This window comes from Budorcas taxicolor, chromosome 8, assembly GCF_023091745.1.
Source record: "Budorcas taxicolor isolate Tak-1 chromosome 8, Takin1.1, whole genome shotgun sequence".
Lineage (NCBI taxonomy): Eukaryota > Metazoa > Chordata > Mammalia > Artiodactyla > Bovidae > Budorcas > Budorcas taxicolor.
Window position 1 is genome coordinate 73,394,283 of NC_068917.1, and position 16,910 is coordinate 73,411,192.

At 43.9% G+C, this 16,910-nt stretch overlaps 1 long non-coding RNA gene across 2 annotated transcripts in view; it reads right to left on the minus strand.

The window, feature by feature from the left end:
- The window catches only part of LOC128052559 (uncharacterized), a 51,325-nt gene that overhangs the window by 2,300 nt on the left and 32,115 nt on the right, over positions 1-16,910 (minus strand). The gene's annotated exons all lie outside the window — the stretch shown is intronic.

Here is a 16,910-nt window from a genome sequence, read left to right on the forward strand (position 1 = left end):
AAGGAGGTCTTTACTTCCTCCCTTTTTAATATAAAAGAAGTCTGAATTCTAACAGAGAAGAGTGTTTTTTGGGATGCTAGTCCATCTTCTCCAACTGCTGGCTTTGTGAATAAGTTCAGTCGCTCAGTCGTGTCCTACTCTTTGCGACCCCATGAATCACAGCCCGCCAGGCCTCCCTGTCCATCACCAACTCCCGGAGTTCACTCAGACTCACGTCCATCGAGTCAGTGATGCCATCCAGCCATCTCATCCTCTGTCGTCCCCTTCTCCTCCTGCCCCCAATCCCTCCCAGCATCAGAGTCTTTTCCAATGAGTCAGCTCTTCACATCAGGTGGCCAAAGTACTGGAGTTTCAGCTTTAGCATCATTCCCTCCAAAGAAATCCCAGGGCTGATCTCCTTCAGAATGGACTGGTTGGATCTCCTTGCAGTCCAAAGGACTCTCAAGAGTCTTCTCCAACACCACGGTTCAAAAGCATCAATTCTTTGGCGCTCAGCCTTCTTCACAGTCCAACTCTCACATCCATACATGACCACAGGAAAAACCATAGCCTTGACTAGGCAGACCTTAGTCGGCAAAGTAATGTCTCTGCTTTTGAATATACTATCTAGGTTGGTCATAATTTTCTTCCAAGGAGTAAGCGTCTTTTAATTTCATGGCGGCAATCACCATCTGCAGTGATTTTGGAGCCCCAAAAATAAAGTCTGAGACTGTTTCCACTGTTTCCCCATCTATTTGCCATGAAGTGATGGGACCGGATGCCACGATCTTCGTTTTCTGAATGTTGAGCTTTAAGCCAACTTTTTCCCTCTCCTCTTTCATTTTCATCAAGAGGCTTTTTAGTTCCTCTTCACTTTCTGCCATAAGGGTGGTGTCATCTGCATATCTGAGGTTATTGATATTTCTCCTGGCAATCTTGATTCCAGCTTGTGTTTCTTCCAGTCCAGCGGTTCTCATGATGTACTCTGCATAGAAGTTAAATAAGCAGGGTGACAATATACAGCCTTGATGTACTCCTTTTCCTATTTGGAACCAGTCTGTTCCATGTCCAGTTATAACTGTTGCTTCCTGGCCTGCATACAGATTTCTCAAGAGGCAGGTCAGGTGGTCTAGTATTCCCATCTCTTTCAGAATTTTCCATAGCTTATTGTGATCCACACAGTCAAAGGCTTTGGCATAGTCAACAAAGCAGAAATAGATGTTTTTCTGGAACTCTCTTGCTTTTTCAATGATCCAGCGGATGTTGGCAATTTGATCTCTGGTTCCTCTTCCTTTTCTAAAACCAGCTTGAACATCAGGAAGTTCACAGTTCACATATTGCTGAAGCCTGGCTTGGAGAATTTTGAGCATTACTTTACTAGCATGTGAGATGAGTGCAATTGTCAGGAAGTTTGAGCATTCTTTGGCATAGCCTTTCTTTGGGATTGGAATGAAAACTGACCTTTTCCAGTCCTGTGGCCACTGCTGAGTTTTCCAAATTTGCTGGCATATTGAGTACAGCACTTTCACAGCATCATCTTTCAGGATTTGAAACAGCTCCACTGGAATTCCATCACCTCCACTAGCTTTGTTCGTAGCGATGCTTTCTAAGGCCAACTTGACTTCACATTCCGAATAAAGTCACTAACTATTCCTTGCCCTAACAACTCATATCTTGATTTATTGTTCTCTCTTACCATGAGCAGTAGGAGCCTGGACTCAGTGGTAACAGTGTTGTCATTAAGTATTAACCCACTTGCTTTCTGAAGCAGCTAGTTAATGTTTACTAGAGCTCATTGTATGAGTCAAATGACAGAGCATGGACAATCACTAGATACTGAGAATGGCCTTTACCATTATTTCCTGGTGACAGGACTGTTGGCTTTGTGGAGGTACCAAGATGGGGCTCAAAGAAGTATCATCTGTTCTACCCTAAAGAACAACAATAAAAACCTAAATATGAAACACAGAATATAAATCGTTAACCAGTTCTGTTAATGAGCTAGTTAAATTCATTAACTAATTTTGACATAGAATTGGAAGAGCAACCAGAGACATCAGTGAAGGCATGACCTGGACCTCCAAAGAGAAAAGATTAACATACATACACTACTATTTCTAAAACAGTAAGGAAGCCTGGCGTGCTGCAGTTCATGGGGTCACAAAGAGTCAAATGACTGAGCAGCTGAACTGAACTGATGTCTAAAATAGACAACAATGAGAACCTACTGTGTAGCCCAGGGCACTCTACTCAGTGCTCTGTGGTGACCTGAAAGGAAAGGAAATCCAAAAAAGAAGGGATGTATATATACGTAGAGCCGACTCATTCTGCTGTACAGTAGAAACTAACATAACATTGGAGAGCAACTATACTCCAATAGAAATTAATATGAGAAAAAGAGAAATATGATGCCATCTAAGAGAATAAATGCAACAAATGAGAGGTGGACATGTGGGGTGTATCTGAGGCCGGTGGTTGGATGTGGCGGCCACAAGCAGCTTGCAGGCTGTTGAAGTAAGTTGGTGTTGTTATTCAGAGTCTACATCGTGTCTACATTTGCGACCTCATGGATTGCAGCACACCAGGCTTCCCTGTCCTTCTCTGTCTCCCAGAGTTTGCCCAAGTTCATGTCCATTGACTCATCCCGTCTGTGCTATCCTCAGGGTAGAATACGTATAAACACGGCCAGATACTATTTTTAAAGGCCCAGCTGCTGTTGCTTGTAGATGGACACTGATAACCTAGAGTGCCCAGGCATGGTTCCTTTTTTTTTTCCCATGATTCCCACCATTTATTATTTATTTATTTTTAAATATAAATTTATTTATTTTAATTGGAGGCTAATTACTTTACAATATTGTATTGCTTTTGCCATACATCAACATGAATCCACCACGGGTGTACACATGTTCCCCATCCTGAACCCCCCTCCCACCTCCCTCCCTGTACCATCCCTCTGGGTTATGCCAGTGCACCAGCCCCGAGCATCCTGTATCATTCATCAAGCCTGGACTGGCAATTCGTTTCACATATGGTATTATACATGTTTCAATGCCATTCTCCCAAATCATCCCACTCTCTCCCTCTCCCACGGAGTCCAAAAGACTATTCTATACATCTGTGTCTCTTTTGCTGTCTTGCATACAAGGTTATCGTTATCATCTTTCTAAATTCCATATATATGCGTTAGTATACTGTATCGGTGTTTTTCTTTCTGGCTTACTTCAATCCAGGCATGGTTCTGAGTGTCATCCTGTAGTACCTTCCTTCCAAGGCAGAGGATCACCCTTACAGCATGTTCTTTTTCCAGGCTGGTACTCACACACAAGGGGTGCATTTTAGGATTTGGTCCTGAATGGGGGTTCTTTGGGGTTTGTGGTAATTTAGGATGAGTGTCCTCAAAGACTGTTTCACATAGTGTGGTTCAGAACTTGTTGTCTGACCTGTCCTGGGTCAGTTTCAGTCCATGAAGTGAGTTTTTCCTGGGCTGGGTCCTCTCTGGACTGGGGAGCCCAGGACCACATCTCACTCTTCTGTTATATCCTCCTCCCTATCTTGCCCAGTGACAGGCCTAGAAGGCTACACCCTAGACCTGAACCAAATTACAGTTAAACGGATGCCAGTGGAAGGATTTCACGGGACTTGATTTTTTATTCATTTACGGCTGCACTGGGTCTTCATCGCCGCCCGCGAGCTTTCTCTAGTTGTGGTGAGTAGGGACTGGTCTCTAGCTGTAGTGCACGGGCTTCTTATTGCGGCGGCTTCTCTTGTCGCAGAGCCCTGGCTCTATGCACCTGGGCTTCAGAACTGTGAGGCATGGACTTAGTTGCTCTGTGCCATGTGGGATCTTCCCGGATCAGGGCTCAAACTCATGTCCTCTGCTTTGGCAGGCAGATTCTTAACAACTGGACCACCAGGGAAGCCATTGGTGGAATTTTAATAGCAACCTATGAACTTGAGAAGCTAGGGAGTAAGGGAGAATGAGTCTTCCTACTATTCACGTTGTCAGAGTTGCTCTCCTTCCGTAGACTTGCCTTGAAATCACTGCTAGACACATTTCTTCTCTAAAGATAGGTAAGTAATTACCCTCAAACAGACTGAGGATGTCTCTAAAGCTGCCAGGACCATATCTGAAGTTTCAGTGGCCATGAGCCACTGATTGCTTTTTTGCCTCCATTCCACGTGGGGAAAAAATCCCTCAAGTTCACTTTACTCTGAGGCCAATGGACAGATATGTGAAGGGCCTCCAGGCCATGTGGGCTGCTGGACGTGGACAAGGACATGGACAACTGAGCATCTCAGAGCCGAATACATGGAAGACAGTCCAGGCTGGCTTTGTCCTCACACACAGTGCAAGACAAGGCAGAGACTGCCCACCCAGCTGCAGCCTCCCTGTGTGGGGATTGCTGAGCTGGGGGCTATTTCCTCCACTGCAGACCTGGAAGCGGTGAGTGTGACAGCCATAGCAAGCTGCTCTGACATTCAAGTCTGAACAGGCAGAGGTGGGAAGACCAAACCACCTGCCCCTTCCTGAGGGTATTAGGGCAGACATGTAGCTGTAATGTCCCTTCCAGAAGCAAGGACACCTTTTTAACCTTTGGTGGCATTTGCCTCCTGTAGATGGGCACTGGAGCTTCTCTGGTGGCTGAGTGGGTAAAGAATCTGCCTGCCAATGCAGAAAATGCATGGGTTTGATCCCTGAGTCAGAGAGATCCCCTGGAGAAGGGCATGACAACCCACTCCAGTATTCTTGCCTGGGAAATCCCATGGATAGAGGAGCCTGGGGGACTACAGTTCATGGGGTCACAAAAGAGTCGGGCACGACTGAGCGATTAAACAACAACAGACAGGGCACTGCCCTGGGAGGGGCACATGCCTTGGATCATATAGTGGGAGCCAGCAGGGGACTCTTGGCCTGTGGCTCTAACTCCCAACTTTGCCCAGAGGGCCACCCTGCCCTAACCCCACTGGCTGTCACTTGTGCCATCATCAGATCTAACTTCTCTTCTAGAAAGTACTATTCTCCTGTTCTTCCTTTTTTTTTTTTTCCCCTGTCCTTGTGGCGATTTGTTTTCATTTGTTCCTTGTTCATTTTGTTCCAGATACACTGGTTGGGGAAGTAAACTGGGGAGGCCCAGAATCTCTGGGCTATGGGTGGGCTGCTATCTCTGGGGCACAAGTCTCTCTGCAGGGCCCGCCCCTCCCTCGCAGCTGGCAGCTGCAGTGGGGAGATGCCTGCAGTCTGGAATCTGCAGTGGTCCAGCTGAGAGGGCTGGCTCCCTGCCCCTGCAGATGGTCAGGATGACACCTTGGCTGTGTCAAGCATCCCCCATGTCACCCCCACACATGTGGAGCCCCGAAAACTGTTTCTTCTCTCCTTCTGAGGCTTCTTTTTGCTGCTCTTTGGTCGAGAATGAAAGGCTTGGCAATTGCACCCTGTTATCATGTGACAGTCATTTACAGCCTCAAGCTCTAAGTCAGGGGTCAGGAATGAACCCAAAAGGAGGCGTCACTGGGGAGGACTGACCACACTGCTCTAGCTTGGGCCAGGCAGGCAGAGGTATACATGGAGCCCAAGAGCCTTCCCCTAGGTCTTCTGTGCCTCAGTTTCCCCATTTGAACCAATGTCCTCAAATGACAGAGGATGAGATGGTTGGATGGCATCACCAACTCAGTGCATGAGTTTGAGCAAACCCCAGGAGATAGTGAAGGGCAGGGAAGCCTGGTATGCTGCAGTCCTTAGGATCACAGAGTCCATGAGGTCACATGATTGAGAGACTGAACAACAACCTCAAACAACTTATTGCTCTCAGAGCAGAATACTTGGAAAAACCTAAAAAATATAAAGAAAAAAATCACCCACAACTCTCCCATTAATGTCTTTCTGTTTTCCTCTATTTTGCATAACTGAAACACCCTGCCTATACAATTATGTATCCTGCTTTCAAACAATGTGTTCAGTCACAGTCTGACTGACTCTTTGTCAGTCTGTCTGACTCTTTGTGACTCCATGGACTGTAGCCCACCAGTCCTCTGTCCATGGGATTTCCCAGGCAAGAATACTGGAGTGGGTTGCCATTTCCTTCTCTGGAGGATCTTCCTGATCCAGGGATCCAACCTGTGTTCCTGCATAACAGGCAGATTCTTCACCACTGAGCCACTTGGGAAGCCCGTTTTTAAACGATAATCTTTCCATAATGAACAAATCATTCATGTTCATTGCACAACATTCAGAAAATTTAAACACAAAGAATAAAAATGACTTTTCATTGCTCCTTTGAGAAATAACAAGCAGTAATATTTTCATGTTGTCTTTAAAAAAAAATTTTTTTTAACTTTATTTTTCAAGTTTTTTAGCCACACCATACCTGTGCTAATCCAAACACCCAATTCTTCCCTTCCCCACCCCATGCTCCTTGGCAACCACAAGTCTGTTCTCTGCCTGTGAGTCTGTGTGTGTTTCATAGATAAGTTCATTTGTGTAACAGCTTAGATTTCACACGTAAGTGATACCACATGGTATTTGTCTTTCTCTTTCTGACCTACTTAGTATGATAATCTCTAGGTCCATCCATGTTGCTGCAAATAGCATGAGTAGCATTCCATTGCATATGTGCACCACATCTTCTTTATCTATTCATCTGTCAATGGACATTTAACTTGTTTCCATGTCTTGGCTTTTGTGAATAGTGCTGCTAGGAACACAGGGGTGCGTGTATCTTTTCAAATTATGGTTTTGTCCAGACATGTCTAGGAGTGAGATTGTTGGATTATATGGCAACTCCATTTTTAGCTTTTTGAGAAAACTCCTACTGTTTTCCATAGTGGCTATACCAATTTACATTCCCACCCACAATGCAGGAGGGTTCCCTTTTCTCCACACACTCTCCAGCATTTGCTCTTTGTAGACTTTTAATGATGGCCATGCTGACTGGTGTAAGGTAGCACCTCACTGTAGTTTTGATTTGCATTTCTCTAATAATTAGAGATTTTAAGCATCTTCTTATGTGCTTCTTGGCCATCTGTATGTCTTCTTTGGAGAAATGTCTATTTAGATATTCTGCCCATTTTTCAATTGGGTTGTTTTTTTCATTGTTGTATTGTATGGGTTTAATTATGGCAACCCACTCCAGTACTTTTGCCTGGAAAATCCCATGGATGGAGGAGCCTGGTGGGCTGCAGTCCATGGGGTCGCTAAGAGTCGGATATGACTGAGCAACTTCACTTTCATTTTTCAGTTTCATGCATTGGAGAAGGAAATGGCAACCCACTCCAGTGTTCTTGCCTGGAGAATCCCAGGGACGGGGGAGCCTGGTGGGCTGCCATCTATGGAGTTGCACAGAGTCGGACACGACTGAAGCGACTTAGCAGCAGCAGCAGCAGCAGCATGGGCTTAATTGTGCTTTCCTGGTGGCTCAGCAGTAAAAGAATCCACCTGCAATGCAGGAGCTACAGGAGATATGGGTTTGATCCCTGGGTTGGGAAGATCCCCTGGAGAAGGAAATGGCAACCCACTCCAGTATTCTTGCCTGGTGAATCCCATGGACAGAGGAGCCTGGCGGGCTACAGTCCATAGGGTCACAAAAAGTTGGACATGACTGAAGCAACTTAGCAAGTATGCATATGCCCGGGCTTAATTAGCTTGGCTTTTAGATGAGGAAGTTGAGGCACAGAGAGGTTAAGTGCTTTGCCTAAGATCACAGAGATAGGAAGTGGTAGAGCTGGTATTCTAAACCAGTTGGTTCCCAAGTCTCTGCATATAATTCCCTCTCTCTCTTTTTTAAAGATTTTTTTGATGTGGATCGTTTTTAAAGTCTTTATTGAATTTGTTACAATATTGCTTCTGTTTTAGGCTGTGGTCTTTTGGCTGCAAGACATGTGGGATTTTAGCTCCCCAATCAGGGATCAAGCCTGCACCCACTGCGTTGAAAGGTGAAGTGCTAACCACTGGACCACCAGGAAAGTCCCTATAACTCTGTCTCACGGAGCCAGTCCAGCTGAGTGCAGGCAACTGGGAAACTGAGCATAGTGGTAGGGTAAGTATGAACCATAATTTTAGTGCATTCACAGAGTTCCACGTCATGGGTAATAGGCACCTGGCCCATGTGTATTTTTGAGGGAGCTCATTAGCCTTCGGAGTCTGCACAGAAATAATTATTCAAAACGAGATGTTATCTGGGACTTGCCTGGTGGTCCAGTGATTAAGATTCACCACTTTCAATGCAGGGGTTGTGGGTTCAATCCCTGGTGGTGAAACTAAGATCCTATAAGCCACCTAGTACTGCCAAGAAATTAAAAAAATAAAAACAACAAAAAATGAGATGTTACCTTTTAGCGGGACACTCTATATTTAGGAATAAAATGATGTGATATGTTTGCTTCCAGATAATCCTGGTTGGGAGCAGGGTGGGGTTGCACAATGAACACATGGGGTGTAAGCGATACAAAATCAGCTGTGAGTTGAATTTGTTGAAGTTGAGTGGTAGATCTCTGAGGGCTCCTTCTCTTGAATTTGCTGAAAATTTGCCATGCTAAACTATTTTTTAAAAATCTCAAATCAGGGACTTCCCTGGTGGTCCAGTGTTTAAGACTTCTTGCCTTTCAATGCAGGGGGTGCAGCTTCAATCACTGATTGGGGAGCTAAGATTCTGTATGCTTAATGGTCAAAAAATCGAAACACTAAAGAGTAGCAATACTGTAACAAAGTGCTGCAGTCCACCAGCTGGATAAGAATGGGACAGGACTCAGAGACTGAACAACAACAACTGTAACAAATTCAGTAAAAAAGATTTTAAAAATGGTCCACATCAAAAAACGGTTTTAAAAAAAGAATCTCAAACCATTAGATAGCTCAAGAATGACCTCTGAAGGGACATTCTAATCCAGAGTATAAAGGTTCAGAGTAGAATATAAAGATCCAGTTCTTTGTTGGGTTTCTAACTTCTTAATTGAAAATAATATTATTTATTTCTATTCTGACCTAAAAAGCTTCCCCAGTGTTGCTCAGTCTACAGAAACATTCTCACAGGGCACAGCTTCTCATTAAGAACCTGTCAAATGAGCATTAGAGGTTTGTTCATTCATTCAGGAACCCTTATTTTTGGAACTTCCCTGATGGTCCAGTGGTTAAGACTCTGAGCTCCCATTGCAGGGGCCCAGGTTTGACTCCTGGTCAGGGAACTGGATCCCACATATCACAATTAAGACCCAGCACTGCCAAATAAATAAATTTTAAAAAAATAAATGTCTTTTTTAAAAAAAGAACTGTTATTTTCCTCTTGAGCACAGGGATGAGCTGTGAGGGAGATGGCTGAGTTTGGGAGAAAAGATACATGAAGGAAAAGTTAGTTCAGTTCAGTTCAGTCGCTCAGTCGTGTCCGACTCTTGGTGACCCCATGAGTCGCAGCACGCCAGGCCTCCATGTCCATCACCAACTCCCGGAGTTCACTCAGACTCACGTCCATCGATTCGGTGATGCCATCCAGCCATCTCATCCTCTGTCGTCCCCTTCTCCTCCTGCCCCCAATCCCTCCCAGCATCAGAGTCTTTTCCAATGAGTCAGCTCTTCACATCAGGTGGCCAAAGTACTGGAGTTTCAGCTTTAGCATCATTCCTTCCAAAGAAATCCCAGGGCTGATCTCCCTCAGAATGGACTGGTTGGATCTCCTTGCAGTCCAAGGGACTCTCAAGAGTCTTCTCCAACACCACAGTTCAAAAGCATCAATTCTTCAGCGCTCAGCCTTCTTCACAGTCCAACTCTCACATCCATACATGACTACTGGAAAAACCATAGCCTTGACTAGACGGACCTTTGTTGGCAAAGTAATGTCTCTGCTTTTGAATATACTATCTAGGTTGGTCATAACTTTTCTTCCAAAGAGTAAGCGTCTTTTAATTTCATGGCGGCAATCACCATCTGCAGTGATTTTGGAGCCCAAAAAAATAAAGTCTGAGACTGTTTCCACTGTTTCCCCATCGATTTCCCATGAAGTGATGGGACCAGATGCCATGATCTTCGTTTTCTGAATGTTGTGCTTTAGGCCAACTTTTTCACTCTCCATTTTCACTTTCATCAAGAGGCTTTTTAGTTTCTCTTCACTTTTTGCCATAAGGGTGGTGTCATCTGCATATCTGAGGTTATTGATATTTTCCTGGCAATCTTGATTCCAGCTTGTGTTTCTTCCAGTCCAGCATTTCTCATGATGTACTCTGCATATAAGTTAAATAAGCAACCCCATGAACAGTATGAAAAAGCAAAATGATAGGATTCTGAAAGAGGAACTCCCCAGGTCGGTAGGTGCCCAATATGCTACTGGAGATCAGTGGAGAAATAACTTCAGAAAGAATGAAGGAATGAAGCCAAAGCAAAAACAATACCCAGCTGTGGATGTGACTGGTGATAGAAGCAAGGTCCAATGCTGTAAAGAGCAATATTGCATAGGAACCTGGATTGTCAGGTCCATGAATCAAGGCAAATTGGAAGTGGTCAAACAAGAGATGGCAAGAGTGAATGTCGACATTCTAGGAATCAGCGAACTAAAATGGACTGGAATGGGTGAATTTAACTCAGATGACCATTATATCTACTACTGTGGGCAGGAATCCTTCAGAAGAAATGGAGTAGCCATCATGGTCAACAGAAGAGTCCAAAATGCAGTACTTGATGCAATCTCAGAAACGACAGAATGATCTCTGTTCGTCTCCAAGGCAAACCATTCCATATCACAGTTATCCAAGTCTATGCCCCAACCAGTAATGCTGAAGAAGCTGAAGTTGAATGGTTCTATGAAGACCTACAAGACCTTTTAGAACTAACACCCAAAAAAGATGTCCTTTTCATTATAGGGGACTGGAATGCAAAAGTAGGAAGTCAAGAAACACCTGGAGTAACAGGCAAATTTGGCCTTGGAATGCGAAATGAAGCAGGGCAAAGACTAATAGAGTTTTGCCAAGCAAATGCACTGGTCATAGCAAACACCCTCTTCCAACAACACAAGAGAAGACTCTACACAAGGACATCACCAGATGGTCAACACCGAAATCAGATTGATTATATTCTTTGCAGCCAAAGATGGAGAAGCTCTATACAGTCAACAAAAACAAGACCAGGAGCTGACTGTGGCTCAGATCATGAACTCCTTATTACCAAATTCAGACTCAAATTGAAGAAAATAGGGAAAACCACTAGACCATTCAGGTACAACCTAAATCAAATCCCTTATGATTATACAGTGGAAGTGAGAAATAGATTTAAGGGACTAGATCTGATAGATAGAGTGCCTGATGAACTATGGATGGAGGTTCATGACATTGTACAGGAGACAGGGATCAAGACCATCCCCATGGAAAAGAAATGCAAAAGAGCAAAATGGCTGTCTGGGGAGGCCTTACAAATAGCTGTGAAAAGAAGAGAAGCCAAAAGCAAAGGAGAAAAGGGAAGATATACCCATTTCAATGCAGAGTTCCAGAGAATAGCAAGAAGAGATAAGAAAGCCTTCTTCAGTGATCAATGCAAAGAAATAGAGGGAAAGAACAGAATGGGAAAGACTAGAGATCTCCTCAAGAAAATTAGAGATACCAAGGGAACATTTCATGCAAAGATAGGCTCAATAAAGGACAGAAATGGTATGGACCTAACAGAAGCAGAAGATATTAAGAAGAGGTGGCAAGAATACACAGAAGAACTGTACAAAAAAGATCTTCACGACCAAGATAATCATGATGGTGTGATCACTAATCTAGAGCCAGACATCCTGGAATGTGAAGTCAAGGGGGCCTTAGAAAGCATCACTACGAAGAAAGCTAGTGGAGGTGATGGAATTCCAGTGGAGCTGTTTCAAATCCTGAAAGATGATGCTGTGAAAGTGCTGTACTCAATATGCCAGCAAATTTGGAAAACTCAGCAGTGGCCACAGGACTGGAAAAGGTCAGTTTTCATTCCAGTCCTAAAGAAAGACAATGCCAAAGAATGCTCAAACTACCACACAATTGCCACATCTCACATGCTAGTAAAGTAATGCTCAAAATTCTCCAAGCCAGGCTTCAGCAATACGTGAACCGTGAACTCCCTGATGTTCAAGCTGGTTTTAGAAAAGGCAGAGGAACCAGAGATCAAATTGCCAACATCCGCTGGATCATGGAAAAAGCAAGAGAGTTCCAGAAAAACATCTATTTCTGCTTTGTTGACTATGTCAAAGCCTTGGACTGTGTGGATCACAATAAAGTGTGGAAAATTCTGAAAGAGATGGGAATACCAGACCACTTGACCTGCCTCTTGAGAAACCTGTGTGCAGCTCAGGAAGCAGCAGTTAGAACTGGACATGGAACAACAGACTGGTCCCAAATAGGAAAAGGAGTACGTCAAGGCTGTATATTGTCACCCTGCTTATTTAACTTATATGCAGAGGAAAAGTTAAGCATTTAGCAAATGTCGTTTCAAACCTTAGTGGAAGCTAAGGGGTAAGGGAGGAGAGCATGGGTGTGTCCCCCAACCAAGGGCTTAGAGTTCCTGAAGGAAGGAGGACCCAGCCTGGAGCCTGGATTCCAGATGGCTCTCTTTTTCGTCACTCACATCCTTCTCATCTGACTGTCCTGAGGCTCAGGACTACACACAGGGCTCAAGATGTACACAGGGCTCAAGATGGTACACTTTGCAAAGAGAGATCTACTTCCTAGCCAGCCAGACCAAAACAAGAAAGCACTGCTCAACAGAGACACAGTCATAGAGAAGAGGCTTTGGACACAGCGGGGTAAGGAGAGAGTAGGATGGAGAGAGAGAGCAGCATCGAAACATATATACAACCATATGCAGAACAGATAGCCCGTGGGAATTTGCTGCATAGTACAGGGAGCTCACGCCCCTGGTCTGTGACAACCTAGGGGGTGGGAGGGAGATTCAAGAGGGAGGGGATATATGTATACTAACAGCTAGTTCACGTTGTTGTACAGCAGAGACCAAAACATTGTAAATCAATTATCCTACAATTAAATTTTTTTAAAAATACAGCATTCAACACCACCTCTTATCCTTATATGGTAGCAAACATTCAGATAAAACTGGCAGCTGCGTGTTTTTTCAGTGACTTTACTTGCCAGGAAGACTACCAGTGTATGACATGTATGTAACATATTCCAAACTGGATTTTACCTTCTAAGAGATTAGATTAATAGAAAGCAGAGGTGGGATGGACTCGGCCCACAGACAATAAACTAGTGGAGTAAACGTCTGTGCGCTCTTGCTCAGGGAAGATCCTAGGTCTCAGGACCACATGCTCATGTTCCGCCAATGGAAGTTCAGTGAGGTTCTGCCGTCCCCTCCTCCCTCGGGTATCCGGCCTCCTCCCTGCCTGGAAAGCCAGTGTTTATTTTCTGACGTCACTCACTATGCTGTATGCTAGGATTCAGGGCAACACAGAAAGTTGAGATCCTGAGCACTGTAATTACACCTCTTCCTGGATTTCAAGTAGGGCTGATTTGTGAGTATGCCAGATTTTTCCGGGTCTGGAGGCAGCAGGCAAGGCCCAGTCACACCCGGCTAGTGAGGCTGCCAGTTTCCTGCTCTGCCCCCACTGCAGTGGCTTGTGAGCCTCAGGGCCAGAGCTCAATGGCAGGGTCACTACAGCCGCCTTCCTGCCCACACCTGCGCAGTCGGCTTGGGATGCTGATGGCACAGCTCCATGGGGGAGAGAAATGGAAAGGTGAGCCCAAGGTGGGCATCTCTGGAGTCAGGTTCTCTGTGGATTCATGAGAAGTGGCCAGGAGGGCCTGACTGAAGCTCTGCAGGACTCAAAGGGTACCAGACTCAGAATAATTGGGGTCCCGAGTAGTAATTTCCATTTCGTACAGAAAGGCACACATGTTGGCATAGATAAGGCAGAGATTTAAGCTCTCCTTGCTTCCAGTCAGTCCTGAGAGGAAAGACTGAAAGGTGGCAAAAACTCAATTTTCTGACTGCCTGGGCAGAGACCTGAGCCTGGAGTAAGGCACCCCCACAAGTGAGGCATCCAGGGGTTTCTTCATTGGTGGGCAAACACCGGCTTTCTGTGGGCACTGAAGTTTTCATAGCTCCCCAAATTCCACAACATGGACTCTTCCCGCTTTTACATGGGAAGACCATTCCTTACCGCCCTTATTCTTGGCTTTAAAGACTTCTCCCAATTTCACTAAAGTCTGTTAAGAGTTTATTTTTTTAAATATAAATTTATTTATTTTAATTGGAGGCTAATTACTTTACAATATTGTATTGCTTTTGCCATACATTAACATGAATCTACCTCAGGTATACACATGTTCCCCATCCTGAATCCCCCTCCCTCCTCCCTCCCCGTACCATCCCTCTGGGTCGTCTCAGTGCACCAGCCCCAAGCATCCAGTATCATGCATTGAACCTGGACTGGCGATTCGTTTCATATATGATATTATACATGTTTCAATGCCATTCTCCCAAATCATCCCACCCTCGCCCTCTCCCACAGAGTCCAAAAGACTGTTCTATACATCTGTGTCTCTTCTGCTGTCCCGCATACAGGGTTATCATTACCATCTTTCTAAATTCCATATATATGCGTTAGTATACTGTAATGCTGTTTTTCTTTCTGGCTTACTTCACTCTGTACAATAGACTCCAGTTTCATCCACCTCATTAGAACTGATTCAAATGTATTTTTTTTAATGGCTGAGTAGGACAGACTGAGCGACTGAACTGAACTGACTGAACTGAATACTCCATTTGGGGATGCAGATGTAGAGAACAAATGTAGGGATACCAAGGAGGAAGGGGTGGTGGTGAGATGAACTGGGAGGTTGGGATTGACATATATATACTAATTTGCATAAAACTGGGTAGCACAGGGAACTCTACTCAGTGCTCTGTGGTGATCTAAATGGGAAGGAAATCCCAAAAAGAGGGGATATATGTATACGTACAGCTGATTCACTTTGTTGTGCAGTAGAAACTAACACAGGCTTCCAGGTGATGCAATGGTAAAGAATCTGCCTTCCAATGCAGGGGACGAAAGAGATGTGGATTCGATCCTGGGGTCGGGAAGATCCCCTGGAGAAGGGAATGGCAACCTGCTCCAGTATTCTTGCCTGGGAAATCCCATGGACAGAAGAGTCTGGCTGGCTACAATCCATGGGGTCTAGAAGAGTCAGACACAACTGAGCACTCACACACACAGAAACTACACAACATTGTAACCAACTATACGCCAATAAAAATTAAAGAAAAAAGTTCATTTCACCTGTGAAATCTGTTCTCTTGCTTAGGTAAAAAGGACCAAGGAAAGACCTTATTTTTCCCTGATTAAGGCTGAACAACTGAAGCTTGAGTCTTGTTATCTTAAACCTGAATGTAACCTGAGGTGTATCCATTTGAAAAAAAAATGCCAAGTAAGGAATGAAGTTCTCCCAACTTACTGCTCTGGTCAGGTGCAATCTGGAGAATTCGGTTAACTTCTGCGTTTCACCTTTAAAAGAAATGCTGTCTATTTTATACTTCCAGAGGAGAGACTGGGATGTGGAGAGATCAAGAACTCTGTTCCAAAAGGACTGATCAACAATCACAAGTCCAGGGAAGATAAAACTGGAGGGGACAGGAGAGCCAAGTCCAAAGCAGTGAAGGCCAAGGTTGGCTCAGAAAGGCAGAATCAGGGCAAAGGGTTGGGGAAAGGAATGCTGGAAGACAGATTTTTACTTTCTAGCAGCAAGAACCTTCTAATAATTAGGCTGTTTAAACATGAGATGAGCTCGATGAGTCAGGGCCGGGTCAGGCAGCAACCAAGCAGAGGCTGGACAGCCACTCCTAGGAGAAGTGCTGCAGGGGGATTCCTGCACTGGGCAGGAAATGAACACCAAGATTCTGTTCTTTTGTAACTCTCTGAAAAGTCAGTCCTATACATCATAAATTAGGGGACAGATAAAAAATTTAAATGGCTTTTTAAAAACATAGAGAGTTTTTGTTTATAGAAATTAAAACTGAATGATGATCCAAAATGAAAACCATAGATCATTTTTTTCAGGCTCCTTGCAGCACTTTGATTTCCTGTGTCTTTGTGTTCTCAGACTCTGTTTTCTTTCTTTTACTTCTACCCATATGTCCTTCCATTCTCTTTATCTCTCCTTTTACACAGAAAGTTTTCATTTATGCCATGGGTGGTAGGTGTTTGGAACATATTAGAGGAATTTAAGGTCTGGTTACTTGGAAATGGTTAGAGCGAAAAATCTATAACATCTTACCTAACCTGGTAACTGTTATACTTCTCTCTTCTCCAACCACATGTTTTGCTCAGGGCCGTGTTGGGTTTCAGAAAAATCTTTAATGCTCATAATATTACAAGTAAAGAAAAAAAAAAAAAAAGAAAAGGAGCATTGCCAGAATGATTCTGGAGGAATATGCACACAAGGACAACCAAACTAATCTTGACACAGAAAAAGAAAAAGAAAGAAAAGAAATGAGAACTTTCCATAATACTAGAATTGCCTACACTGTAATTACAATAATTAACATAACGCTGGCAACAGAATACACATCAATTAAACAGAAAAATCCAGAAAGAGACTCAGTAAGTATATAATTAAAGTTCCATTTAAAAACTGCTTAAGAAAAAGAGCTGACTTTCATGAAATGACTAACTTTTTGGAGAAAAAGAGAGTCCCCCCAAATTTCAAAAATAAACCATGGAAATGGATGTGACTTAGCAACTGAACAAGGTGTCAAAACCACAATAAACCATATGGGCAAATGGCAAAACAAAAAGGAAAGCATTAACAACATACATGAAAAAGACTTAATGTCATAACATATGAAAAGTTGTTACTAATCAATAAGAAAAAGAGGAATGTCTCAATGGAGGACAGAGTAAAGCACAACTCAGTAAATCAACTCAGAAGAAACTCAAGTGTCCAATGAACATGAGGCAGTTGAATCTTGG